A 14,368-nucleotide genomic window follows, 5' to 3' on the forward strand; every position below is an offset into this window, starting at 1 on the left:
ATCGCAAGTTCAAGATCAGTCTCAGTAACTTAGGGAGACACTATCTCAAAATAAATAAATAAAAAGGACTGGAGGTGTAGCTCATTGGTACAGCACCACTGGGTTTAATCCCCAGTAACAATAGCAAAAAAAAAAAAAAATGGTAGGCATAGTATCTGGTATATATTAAGTACTCCATAAATATTAGATAATCAGATAATCAAATGTAGTTAACCTTACATTTCTGTGACCAAAATATCCAACAGAAACAAATTAGCAAAGGAAAAATTTATTTAGGCCTTATGGTTTCAGAGGTCTTAGTCCATGGATGGCCAACTCTATTGCTCTGCGCTCAAAATGAGGCAGGATGTGGGGGAGGGGCATGGTGGAAGAAAGCTCTTTACCCCCATGGCAGCCAGGAAGCAGAGAGAGGGAGAGAAGGGTCCTCAGGGAAGAACCACCTTTCCAGGGCATACTCCCAGTGACCCACTCTTCTAGCCATGCTACACCTGTCTTCAGTTACCATCCAGTCAGTCCTTTCAAATTAAGATGGACTGATTGAGTTGCCTATCTCACAGTCTTATCATTTCTGCACAATCCTGCATTAACACAGAAGCTTTTGAGGGACACCTCATATCCAAACTGTAATAATAGTGATGAGCGGTTGAATTTAGATATGTTTTAAGTAGATTGTATGATTATAAAAATTTGATTCAGTAATTTTATAGAGTTGTGGAATTGGTTGTCATAATCTGAGTCAGTGATGAATATAGTAATTGTACATTGAGGTCAGTTTTTTCATCTCTGAAATAATAGTGAAAGTCAATGGGGGAGCAGTTTGCTGCCTTACTTTAAACTACTTGTGTAAGTATTCAGCTTTATCAGTTTTTCTGTTTGACTCTTAAGCATTATGTGGAGTTGTTTTTCATTAGGTAATTTTCATTTCACATTTTTCTTTCCTTTCTTTCTTTTTTTGTGGTACTGGGGATTGAACCCAAGGCCTCATCCATACTAGGCAAGTGCTCTGCCCTGATCTATACCCGCAGCCTACATTTTACATTTAGAATGATATAGTTTCAGAGTTCATTTTACTGTAGTGAATTAACTCTTATGTTTGGATAAAGCATTGAATTTTACCAATGTTAATATGTTTGTATTAGTTTTTTTTCTTTTTGCATAATGGATGCCTTTCCTATCTATCTTAGGCCTTATAATCTTTATGCAAATTCTCTTAGGATGCTCTTCCTTTGAAGGTAACCCTTGGGGCATCTTCTGCAGTTCTAGTACAGCACTTATCAAACAGTATTACAATTGTATTGGGGTTGTTTTGTTGTTGTTGTTGTTGTTGTTATTTACTTTTGATGTCCATGCTAGATTTTAAGTTTCTTAAGGATAAAGATTGCCTTTGGAACTTTTGTGTGTGTGTGTGTGCCAGGGGTTTTGTACCAAGTGAGTACTTATAATGTTGAATGAAAATGTAGTTTAGTTATCCCTTTTTTTAAATTATAGAATTTACAGTTTAGTAACCGTCTATATGACCTTTTATTCTAATCTCTTGTTATTTAAGATATCCCAACATGTTTTCCTCCCCTGTAAGTCTGGCCAAAAACATAACATTATTCATATCCAGTACCATAGTACTAAAAATTCATTGGATTCTAAACTCAGTGACATTTGTATTCTTTTCAGTCTTCCTTGTCAGATTCTTTTCCTTTCCTCTTCTGGTGACACAGCCAGCCCTACATTGCTACTGCTTCAGTCTAATTTATAGATAACTTCAGATATAAGTCTTTATTAGTTTTAATTTTAATATTCTTTAATATTGTTTTGATAACTCTAAAATGTTTATTTTCTATTTCATCAGTGACAATGCATTCCTGCCCCCCCTTTTTATTTGCATACCAATAAGCCATCTAGGTAGAGGTAATCATCTACTAATTTGTTGACCTTTGGAGCATATTTTTTCCTCTAGTAAGCTGTAAATCAGAAGTTGGAATGTCTTGTAAAGGTTTTAAAGAGGTCTGAAACTTTAGAAACATGTATTGGGAAAAATAATTGGAGGGGAGGAAAAAATCTGTAAGGAATACATCGAGAACAAAGAAACAGCTGTATGAGTTAAGTAATTAGGATTCTTTGAGGTCTGTGTGAGTTATTGACATGATAAAACAATCAGTACAATCAGAATCATGAATCTGAAGTTAAGTATATTTTTTGTAGTGCTAGGTATCAACCCAGTGCCTCACTAGGCACCCTGCCACCAGCCATATCCCCAGCCTTTGGGAGAAGTACTAGGGATTGAACCCAGGGGCACTTTACCACTGAGTTATGTCCCCAGTCCTTTTTATTTGTTTTTATTTTTTATTTTGATGCTGGGCTTGAACTTGTGATCCTCCTGCCTCAGCTTCCCAGATCACTGGGATTACAGGAAAGTGCTGTCATGTCCAGCCTAGCAATGGTTTATTTTAAATATTTGGTAGATATGGCAAAATTGCCCTCCCAAAACATTGAATTGTTTTATAGAGTCAACAATACATAATGTTTGTTTCCCTGTATAGTTCCCAGTACTGGGTGGGCATTATTGATAACTCACACAGACACACAAAACCTTATACCAAAATCACTATTTTTGCAACCATGTTTTTCTTTTACTCCAGTTGGAAGAAAAGATTCATTTCACTATAAATATTTCCTTGAGGAATACAACAAAAAAGACAGCCAAAAGTCAGGGGACATAGCTCAGTGGTGGAGTGCTTGCCTAGCAAGTACAAGACTCAGGGTTCAACTGCCAGCATCACCCCCCCCCCAAAAAAAAAAAAAAGATAAGGAATTCAGGTAGGGGGCAAGGAAGCAAAAGAATATCTCAAGGATGTTAACTGCTCTACTACCAAGTATATAAACATCTCAAAAAAAAATTTACCCCTTTTATCAGGAAATTCTTGGAGGACTCTCAAGAAGAGGAGGCTAGATTAAGAAAGAGGAGGGATGTGTGAGGAGAATTCTCAAGGATTGGGATGAAGAAATGATGGCTCTAAGTGCTAAACATTGAGAGAAGGATTTCTCATTGGAGTATTGTCTGTCGGATTCCATGCAGTATAGTGTCGTAAAATCAACTGCAGTAATGGAAGAGAGTTTAATGAAAAGACTATTCACAAAGGTGTAGGTGATGATAAAGGAATTAACAAAGGATCCTGAACCAGCCTAGGCTTAGCAACAGCAGGAAACCTATTAAGCTCAATTTTGAAGGAACAAGGGAGGAATAGTTACTATAATTTACCTAGAGCTATTGCTATAGAAGTGGATTGACTTGATGGGACCTTAGAGGAACTTAACCCTTGCCAGACCATAGGAGGAAACTGGAAGAATGAAGAACCCAGAGACCTTTTCCTTTCTTCCCATAGGTAATGGATACTTCTCTTTGTAAGATAAGAGAATATAGGTCACAAAGTCTTTGTAATCAGCTTTCTAGAACTTGGAGTAGATGGAGAAGGATGATCAATGGATCTGAGCAAAGGGAAAATATCCCAGTAGAGAGAGGAAGATGGAGGGCTCCAAAAGCCGTCCCACAATCCCACACACAAACACAAAGAAGAAAATGATAGATTACTCGATTAGTTTGAATATATTGATTCTTCTACCAGAGAATGTGGGGATATGTTAGTACTTTAACAAAGAAGTGAAATATAACTTATTGGAAGAGGTAATAAGAGAGTTAATTCTCGTCTTCTATAGAAAATGGTCAACAGATATTAGCTGTGATTGAAAAAGTCACAGGAAATGGCGTGTGTGTGTGTGTGTGTGTGTGTGTGTGTGTGTGTACATAAGATATACATGTGGTCTCTTTCTATGCATGTTGCTAAAAATATGGAGGTAAATTCAAGGTGAAAACAGCTGAGTTAAAAGTGATTTTATGAAAAGGAACACTTTTTACACTATTGATGGGATTGTAAATTAGAACAATCACCATAGAAATCAGTATGGAGGTTCTTCAAAAGTCTAGACATGGGACCACCATATGACCGAGTTATTTGCTTCTTGGCATTTATCCTAAAGAATTGAAGTCATCATACTTTAAGAATATGTGCATACCCAGGTTTACAGCAGCACCATTCACAATAGCCAGACTGGAACCCCTCCCCCCCACATACACAATGAAGAATGAAGTTTTATTCAGCCATAAAGAAAAATGAAATTAATGTCATTTGCAGGAAAATGGATGGTACTTGAGAATGTTAAGAAAAATAAGCCAAACTAAAAAATTAAGGGTTATACGTTTTCTCTCATGTGGAAGCTAGAGAGTAAAAAGGAAAAGAAAGGTGGGGGTCTCATGAAAGTCAAACGGAGATCAATAGAGGAAAAGGACTAGGGAGAGGAAATAAGGAAGGAAAAAGGGATATTCTGAAGAGTGATATTGGCTAAATTGTCATGTTGTATACATATATGAATATGTGATAACAAATCCCACCATTATGTACAACTACAGTGCATCAGTTAAAAAATGAAAACAAAAAAAGCAGTGATTCTCTAGGCAGAACTCAGGTAGAGGGTGTAAGGCATTGAATTAGTCTTCTAGTAAGTTTTATGAGGCTATTTTCTTTTTAAAAAAAAACTATATTCAGATATGTAGGGGTTTTTTACACAACTGTACAGACAACACAAAAGTGTATCAGAGTCTCAGTTTGTAAAGTAATTAAAAAACAATGCTCTCACTATGCTAGTGATTATTTGTATCAGTTTACTTTTACTTCCTTATAATTGTCATTAATGAATTTCCAGACATTTCTCTCCTTGGATTATTAAGTACTTTGAAGTAATAGTTATGTTCCCCACCCATTGTTTAAATACTCATTCAGATTTAATGCAATAGGTACCAAGTTTATAATATGAGCATATACAGCACTGTGCAGGGCCTGGAAGAGCCACTATTAGTAGATGAGGTTGGTACTCATATGCAAATAATTAATAATATATGACAATGCCAGGTAGGACATATTAATCACAAAGTAAGTAGTACAGAAAAATAAGTGCTTTAGGACTTCATTATTAAGTCAGAAACATCAATAGGTCTTGCTGGGGCTCCCTCTTAGTGTGGAAAAGATTTTGATGAGTATAGGCAGGAGGCTTGACATGGTACCTTAAACTTGAGTGATTTCAGAATATTGCCTTGATAATAACTCTTTGAAATTATTTAATGATTCTTTCCTTCAGAAAAATGGGTTTGTGTGGTTTTAACATTGTCATAAATATTACCCTAGATGTTTTTTGTATATATGTTATGTATACATACACCCTGTTTCTTCTTTACTTTCTTCCTTTTTTTTCTGGCTCTTAGAATTGAACCTGGGCCTTACATTTACTAGTCATGTACTCTACCACTGAGATGAATCCCCCAGCCATATATCCTATTTCTATGTATGTATATTGTATTTCTGTTTGCTGTGGTCTTGGTTTTAGTTTATCCAAAGTAAAGAAATATCTAAAATAATGGACTATTTTTTGAGGTGGATAAAAACAAAGGGACATTTCTTTTTTTAAAATATTTTTGTTTTGTTTTGTTTTAAGTGGGCACAATATCTTTATTTTACATTTATATGGTGCTGAGGATCGAACCCAGTGCCTCGTGCATGCTAGGTGAGCGCTCTACCACTGAGCCACAACCCCAGCCCCACAAAGGGACTTTTCTAAGGAGTCAATCTGTTAAATGCACTTCTACTTCATATTAACTTAGGAATATCTGTATTTCATAAATATTTAGTCCTTAAGGTTCTTTGACTTTAACCTTTGGTTCATTTTACCAACTTTGTGGTTCTTCAAGTCTTGAGAACATTTGTCTCCAGAAGAGATACTGAAGCAAAAACATTTTGTTATTCTTTCTCATCATTTATTTTTGTTGTGCTGGGAATCAACTCTTCATTGCTTCAAAGGAAAGTACATGCTTGATGGAAGACGAATGGCCATAACTCATCCTCTCGTGTACATATCTCTGTTAAATGGTATTCCGACCTTTGAATGTATTTTAAGTTTGATGGCCAGTTTACCATTTCTTAGAAGACCATATTGATTTAACTGTGTGTGTAAAATTATGAATGAGAACATTTATAGTAAGAAGCTCCCTCTCTCCGCCATAAAAAGTCGTTCTTTTGGCAAAAAGATTTTCATTCAGGAAAATATTTGTAGCACAGTAGTCCCTCCTTGGGGACATGTTCTAAGACCCACAGTAGATATCCAAAACTGTGGATAATATCAAGCTCTATAAATACTGTGATTTTTTCCTTTATGTACATACCTGTGATAAAGATTAATTCATAAATTAGACAGGAGATTAATAGCATAATAATGATTAAATAAAACAATTATGATGATATACTGTAAGAAAAATTATCTGAATAAAAAATTGTTTCTTTTAAGATATCTTATTATACTCTACTACACCCTTCTTATTGACTGTAGATAACCAAAACTGCAGAAAGTAAAACCGTGGATAAGTGGGGGAAGACTGTATTGCACATAGTATAAGCTTATTAGATATGAGACACATATTAAGCCTCAGAGGGCTTGTAGTCTACTAGGATTGATGAAACTAGTAAACATTTCTGATTTCAAGGTAGACATTAAACGGTACAGCAGAGACAGATTTAAGTGTATTGGGAGGGTAGATTGTGGTTGGGAACAGGTGGGTTTAAAGAAGATTGCATAAGACTCAGTGGAGGAGTAAAATTTAACATATTAAAAAAATAAATGGAGAGAATGTTTTTCTGGGTTTAAAATAATATGTCAAAGCTGTGGATGTGGGAAATTGCAGGGCTAGTATGGAAAATAGCAACTGGTTTGATTTGGGAGATAGGGGAAGGAGAAATAGAGTGGGAAAAGTATTCTAGAACTAAGTCAAAAGGAGCCATATGAATGTCAGGTGAAGGAATTTAAAATGTGCCCTACAGAATAATCATTAAAGTGCAATGGAGTCAAACAGACTTCAGAACCAGCTGTGCCATTTAGCCTTTGAAATTGGGCAAATTGCGTATTTTGCTAAGCTAAGGTACAGAAGTGAACAAAGAGCTGTTTTAAAGGTTAAATGAGATAATTCATGCCAGGTACTTAACCTGGTGCATGAATGGTACACAGCAAGCCTTTTGTAAACAGTAGTTTACAAAAGGAAAAAGGAACAAAAACATTCAAAAGAACATTGCCATGGTAATAGAGGTGCTTCAGGAAAGTTAATCTGACTGGCTATACTATGTAAAATGAGAGAAATACCAAGGTTTGCAAGACTAGTTAAGCAGCTTGTTAAAAAAAAGAAAAAAAAAGGGCTGGGGATGTGGCTCAAGCGGTAGCACGCTCGCCTGGCATGCGTGCGGCCCGGGTTCGATCCTCAGCACCACATACCAACAAAGATGTTGTGTCCGCCGAGAACTAAAAAATAAATATTAAAAAAAAAGAAAAAAAAGCAATGCAAGAAATAAAGTGTATATGATTAAGGTAGTGGCATGAGAACAGAGAAGCTGGGGTATATTGAGATATTCTCAGGTAGGATTGATGCAATTTGATACAATTGGTTATAAATGTATTTAGGGATATTACAGATACGATTGTCAAGCTACCTAAATTTTACCCCAAGAGGATAACTAATTTATCTAATGGGCTGTTCTGTTGTACTCTCCAGATATTCATTTTTTAAGCTATAAAGTAATATTTTATTAAAAATAGCGTCACTAGGAAACTGGAATGTTGGTAGCTTAGTTTCACTTTTCATGTTCAGTAGGAAAATTCACATTTATGTTTGCCATTTCTCCACTTGGTTGTGTCTGCTACTTGGTTAACTCAGTTTTTAGTAACTGAGCAATAGATGTTATTGCAATCAGGTGCTAAAATAAACTTGTAGTCTATTAACATATATAGTATGAATCATTTAAGGGGAAATATTAATTTTCTCTGATCATATTTTAAAGGCAAAAGAATTATGTAACTATGAGACTTTTAAAGGAAGCATGTAATCAGCATGATATCATCTTATAGAAATATAGTACTGTGGATCTACATAAGGGTTCACCCATCTGGATTTTAGTTTATATCCCATTCGAGCCATGTGATCTAACTTTTCAGTGCTATTTAGAAAATGGGACTATTTGGCTTGTCTCCTTAGTGCCCTTTTTAGTAATTAACTGCCTGCTAAAACTCCCACTTTAAATGTAATGCTTAAAAATTGAATTAATCATCTCTTTTCTAATTCTTATCCCCATTTTTCTGCCTCCCTAAGGGTGAGAGGAGGGATCTGATTCTCTGGATTTTCTTATTTTAAGGTTACATAACTCTCACAGGTTCAGTTGTTTATTGAGTACTTTAGAATTATACATGTTAGTGTGTGTGTATGTGTGTGTATGTATGTATGTGTGTATATATATGTGTGTATGTATGTGTGTATATATATATGTATGTATATAGATAGATAGAATATTATATTTCCTGGTTATTAAATCCTATCAAATTATCCTTTGTATCCTTCTCAGGTGTAAAATATTACTGTCTTTTTTGGCTGCTTTATTTACATTTTCCCCTTGTCAACTCTGGTTACAATATAGATTTAGATTTCAGAAACCAGTTGTCTCCCATTGCTTGCAGGAAAAAAATTCAAATAATTTAGTTTAGCAGTCAGAGTCAACCCTGGCTTTATCTTCTCTCTTACATTGGCTCTGTTCCTTATCTAGACTGCTTTAATTCTCCAACTAGGTCTTGTATATTCTTGATTAGTAGCCATATATAGAAAAGCCACTGTGCAGGTTTTTTAAAACCATGTTTTAAAATCCATTTCTGGTGAGTTTGAAATTGTTATAAATTACTTTTAGTCCTAATATCTTTTTCAAAAACTTTTCTAACCTTTGGATGCATTAAATCTTTTATTACTGAGGAGTTGAAGGTGATAATGGGGCAGTTCAAGTAACCAGTAGTTTGATACCTTTGATACTATTTGGCTTCTAACCAATTGCAGCCATGAGTGTGGTCTTTAATTATCTCCAAAGACCTTGAACTTTGTGTTGGTTTGAGCACATGCAAAACTTACCACTGCTTAAAAACAAAATATTTTATTTATATATATATATATATATATATATATATATATATATATATATATATATGGACTCCACTTATGTGGTTGCAGGGGAAAAAAAAAAGATCATGGAGATAAGGATGTAGTTTAAGGTACATTGATTGCCTAGCATGGATGAGGTCCTCAGTCCATCCCCGGCATGAGCATCAGGTAAGGGGAACAAAGAATCATGGCTCTTGTTCCCTCAGTATTTCTTATATTTCAAAGTACTGTTATAACTACTATTCAGATTTGTGAAGGCTGATCCAGTATGCAGCCCCATTGTTCCCTGGAAATACTTAAAACTAAAGCTACATTTTAAGCATTAAAAAAGCAAGAAGAGAGAGGCACTGGGGTTGTAGCTCAGTAGTAGAGCACTTGCCAAGCATGTGTAAGGCACTAAGTTCCGCATCACATAAACATAAATAATTAAAATAAAATTACTGTATCCACCTACAACTAAAAAAAAATTAAAACAACAACAAAAAAAGCAAGAAGTGGTTATTAGGTATTTGGATCTATGATTTTGTTTTTTATGGAATTTCAACCTTTAAAAGAATTTTTTCCTAAAAAAATTTTTAGGAAATACCCAAAACACTAAACTGAGAATTTTTTTTTTTTTTTAAAGAGAGAGAGAGAGAGAGAGAGAGAATTTTATTTATTTTTTAGTTTTTTTTGGCGGACACAACATCTTTGTTTGTATGTGGTGCTGAGGATCGAACCCAGGCCACACGCATGCCAGGTGAGCTTGAGCCACATCTCCAGCCCTAAACTGAGAATTAATCTTAATGATCAATAGAAGTTTTTTTTTTTTTTCTTAGTGTTGATTCATACAGACTTAGTATGAGTCTTGGCTCTGCTACTTAGAATTCTGACCTTGAGAAACAATATAACCTCATCTTTCTTTTTTGGGTGGGGTGGGGTGGGGTGGTACTGGGGATTGAACCCAGGGCATTTAAACAGTGAGCTACATCCCCACCACACTGCCCACTTTTTTTTTTTTTTAATTTTGATTCAGGGTCTCACTAAGTTGCTTAGGGCCTCACTAAGTTTCTGAGGGTGACTTTGAACTTGAGATCCTCCTGTCTCCTGAGTCCCTAAGATTACATGCATCTACCACCATACCCAGCACTTAACCTCATCTGTAAACTGAAATTAATTGAGGAGTTGGAAGGATTAAATGAGAATATATGGGAAATGTTTGCATCATGCCTGCTAACTACTGCTGCTGCATTTTTACTTTTCTTACTATGACTACCTTTATCACTAATTACTCAAACCATTAAAATTAATCACCCTGCTTTTGTTCTCTGTAAAATAAGGATAATAATTACTTTTAAATTACTATATAATAAAGATCTTAAGGGTTATATGATATGTTTAATGAACATTAATAATTACTTTTAAATTACTATATAATAAAGATCTTAAGGGTTATATGATATGTTTAATGAACATTAAACCATTTATTTACATAGTCATGTAACTATTTACATAGAAATACCTGCTATAATTTTTGAATGTTTATTTTGAGGTTCTGTGTAGCACTTTGCTTCTTTAAATCTGCCTCCTTATTTGTCTTTCAGGATAACAGTAGTACTCTTAAACCTGTAGGTTTTTTTTTTTAATTTTAGGATTAATCATATTTAAAGTACATAACACAGTGTTCACCATAGAGAGTGTCAAAATGGTCATTTATAACCATTAAATGTTTTGTCTGAATCTGTTTTTAGTTTTTCCTTGTGTGGGCCATTCTTAATGTTTAACTATCATTTTATGTGTTGTGCCGTTCCAGCCAGGTTGTAAGCAGTTGCTGGGTATGGCTCATATATTGGAATATGTTACTGTAAGTGTGTTTGCTTTCTTCCTCAGACCCCAATAGACAGTGTAAGGTGATTTACTTGGCAGTTGTTTTTGTTCCCTTTGTTTTATTACTATTCTGTTGGTGATCATTATCACGTTGACTTTTCTCTTTTTTTGTACTCTGCCTCTAGTATAATTTTGGCAAATGACTTAAAATTTCTGGATCTTCCTTTGTCATTTGTAAAACAAGGAATGAATCTGAATAAGGGTTTTTGTTGTTGGTGGTAATTTCTTTGAGACAGGGTCCCCCTGTATTGCTCAGACTGGCCTTGAACTAATGGGCTCAACTGATTCTCCTCCCTGAGCCCCCAGAGTAGCTGGGACTACATGTGAGTGCCACCATGCCCAGCTTTATTTTTTTTTTTAAACATTTTAAGTCAGCAGAACTTTTATTCACTTGGACCTTTAAAAATTACAGGATAATAAGATGAAGTGAACTTCTGCTCTTATCTTCCCATCCACTGTGAAGATGACCCTTGAAGTTTCTTCCTGAACATTTAATGATTAAATTAAATCTTTCTGAATTGAATGATATCTGAGGATCTTCTGCTTCACTGTTTACTAGTTATTTGGAAATCAATAATTCTTAACACATTTGAAACATAATAAGCTTAGTTGTGTAGCAAGGAAACTTCACTAAATTTTGTATGTGAGAAACATCCTAAATATTGAATGACTGAATGCGTCAGTGAAAATAATATATACCAGGTTGGCTTTGTTTAACTGAAGAGTTTCTCAGGATTGGCATTATTGACATTTTGAACTGAATAATTCTTTTTTTTAATATTTATTTTTTAGGGGCTGGGGATGTGGCTCAAGCGGTAGCGCACTCGCCTGGCATGCGTGCGGCCCGGGTTCGATCCTCAGCACCACATACCAACAAAGATGTTGTGTCCGCCGAGAACTAAAAAATAAATATTAAAAATTCTCTCTCTCTCTCTCTCCTCTCTCACTCTCTCTTTAAAAAAAATATTTATTTTTTAGTTGTAGGTGGACACAATATCTTTATTTATGTGGTGCTGAGGATCAAATCCAGTGCCTCACGCATGCTAGGTGAGCTCTCTACCACTGAGCCACAACTCGGGCCCCTTTGTTGTGGGGAGCTGTTCTGTGCATGTTAAGCATTCTGGCCTTATCAGAGATGAAGTAGATGCCAGTAATACCCCTCCCTCCCCAAGTTATGGCAGTTAAAATAGTGTACAATGATTGTTAAATTTCCCTAGGAATGGGGGTGGGAGGCAAAGTCACGCTGGTTAAGAAACATTGGCATCCAAAAAATGTTTCAGAAGAGCCAAGGTGATTTGGGAATAAAATATTCTTTAAGCTCTTAATACTTTTTTTTTAAATTATAAGTTGACAGATTATAGGAATTGTATTTATGGGATACAAAATGATGTTAAGATTTATAAATACAATATGGAATAATTAGTCAAGCTAGTTAATCTATCCCCTCAAATGCTTAACATTTTTTTTGTGGTGAAAACATTTGAAATTTATTCTCTTGATAATTTTGAAATGGAAAATACTCTATGATTAACTATATACCACATTATGCAGTGTATCACATATATATATATATATATATATATTCCTCTCATAGTACTCCTGAGATTTTTATCCTTTCACCATCATCTTCCCATTCTTTACCCTCTGGCCTGTGTAACTCATTCTGCTCTCCACTTCCTTATGAGTTCAGTTATTTTAGATTACATGTACATGTCGTATTATACCTGGATTATTTTACTTAGCACAGCATTCTCCAGTTTTATCCGTGTTGTCACAATGACAGGGTCTTTTATATGATGTCAGCATATGTCTTATTTTTTGGAATATGCAATGGTCTTCTAAAAATTATTTCTTTGATGTATGATTTATATGAAACAGGATGTCCATTTTAAGTGTATAGTTTGAGGTTTTGTTTTCTTAGATGAGGGTGGGGTTGTGGCTTAGTGGTAGAGCACATGCCTAACACATGTGGGTTTCGATCCTCAGTGCCACGTAAAAATAAATAAGGTATTGCGTCCACCTACAACTAAAAAATAAATATTAAAAAAAGTCAGATGAATAGGTATAACATATTAATATTTACTTATTAAGTGTTCAACTTAATGAGTTTTTAAAACAACTGTATCCAGATATATTTCATATCTATGAAATTCACATTTTATGGGTCCAGTTTGGGTTTTAATAAATTTTATGTGATTGCACAGTCATCACTGGAATCTAATTTTAGAACAATTCTTTGACATGAAACATTCCCTTTGCCAGTTTACAATCAGTCTTTGCTCTGACCCTTAGTCCTTAGAAACCATCAAATTGCTTTTTATAAAAGTACTAGTTTTTCTTTTTCTAGAAATTTCATATAACTGGAATCATACCATATGTACTGTTGTGTGTGGCATTATGTTTTTGAGACCATCTATGTTGTATCAGTAGTTTTATGATTAACTATATACCATTTATGATTAACTATATACTTTTCTCATTGCTGAATAATATCCCTTGTTTTGTTTATCCATTCACCATTTGAAGGGCACTGTCCAGTTTTAAGGCATTATTTATAATGCTGCTATGCATATTCCTTACAGATCTTTGTGATTTTTACAAATAAAAAATATATTTCTCTTGTGTGGAATTGTTAGGTCTATGGTAAGCATATATGCTTAACTTTTTAAGAAACTGCCGGTCAGGCTCTACCATTTTAAATTCTCTCTGAGGGTTTTGGATTCTCCACATCCTCTTTATTGCTTAGTATTATCAGTCTTTTCACTTGTAACCAATTTATTGCTTTTAGTAGTATTTCATTGTGTTTCTTAAATAACTTTATTGAAATTTAATTCATATATCATACTGCTCACCCATTTCATGTGTACGGTTCAGTGACTTTTACGATCTTTAGAGTTGTGTAGCTTACCACAATTAATTTACCTCAGCTTCCAAAGAAACCTGCACCCAACTATAATTCTCCTTTCCACACACCTACCCCTAACTCTAATCAACCATTAATCTACTTTCTGTCTCTATAGATTTGTGAATTCTGGACATTTCATAAATGGAATTATATAGTAACGTGTGGTCCTTTGTGACTGATTTACATTGTTTTTTAAGTTTCATCTCAGTTGTAGCATGTTTCAGTACTTTTTTTCTTTCTTTTTTTAAATCTAATAATATTTTTTATATAAATATATACCTTTTTATTTATCCCTGATTCTATCAGTTGGACATTTCGGGTCTTGCCACTGTTTGTCTTTTATGAATAGTGCTGCTATGGACACTTTTGCACAAATTTGTGTGCATGTGTGTAGAAGTATGTTTTCATTTTTCTGGATTTTTACCTGGGAGTGAAATTGCTGGGGCATGTGGTTTCCTTTTGTTTATCTTTTTGAGGAATTTCCAGACTGTTTTCAATATGAATGCACCATTTGACAATTCAAACAGCACTAATAA

General features: G+C 34.6%; 1 protein-coding gene across 4 annotated transcripts in view; it reads left to right on the plus strand.

Annotated features, from left to right (window-relative positions):
* Positions 1-14,368, plus strand: part of PALS1 (protein associated with LIN7 1, MAGUK p55 family member) — a 96,634-nt gene that overhangs the window by 15,350 nt on the left and 66,916 nt on the right. The gene's annotated exons all lie outside the window — the stretch shown is intronic.

This window comes from Spermophilus citellus, assembly GCF_964194105.1.
Source record: "Spermophilus citellus genome assembly, chromosome: 4".
Classification (NCBI taxonomy): Eukaryota; Metazoa; Chordata; class Mammalia; order Rodentia; family Sciuridae; genus Spermophilus; species Spermophilus citellus.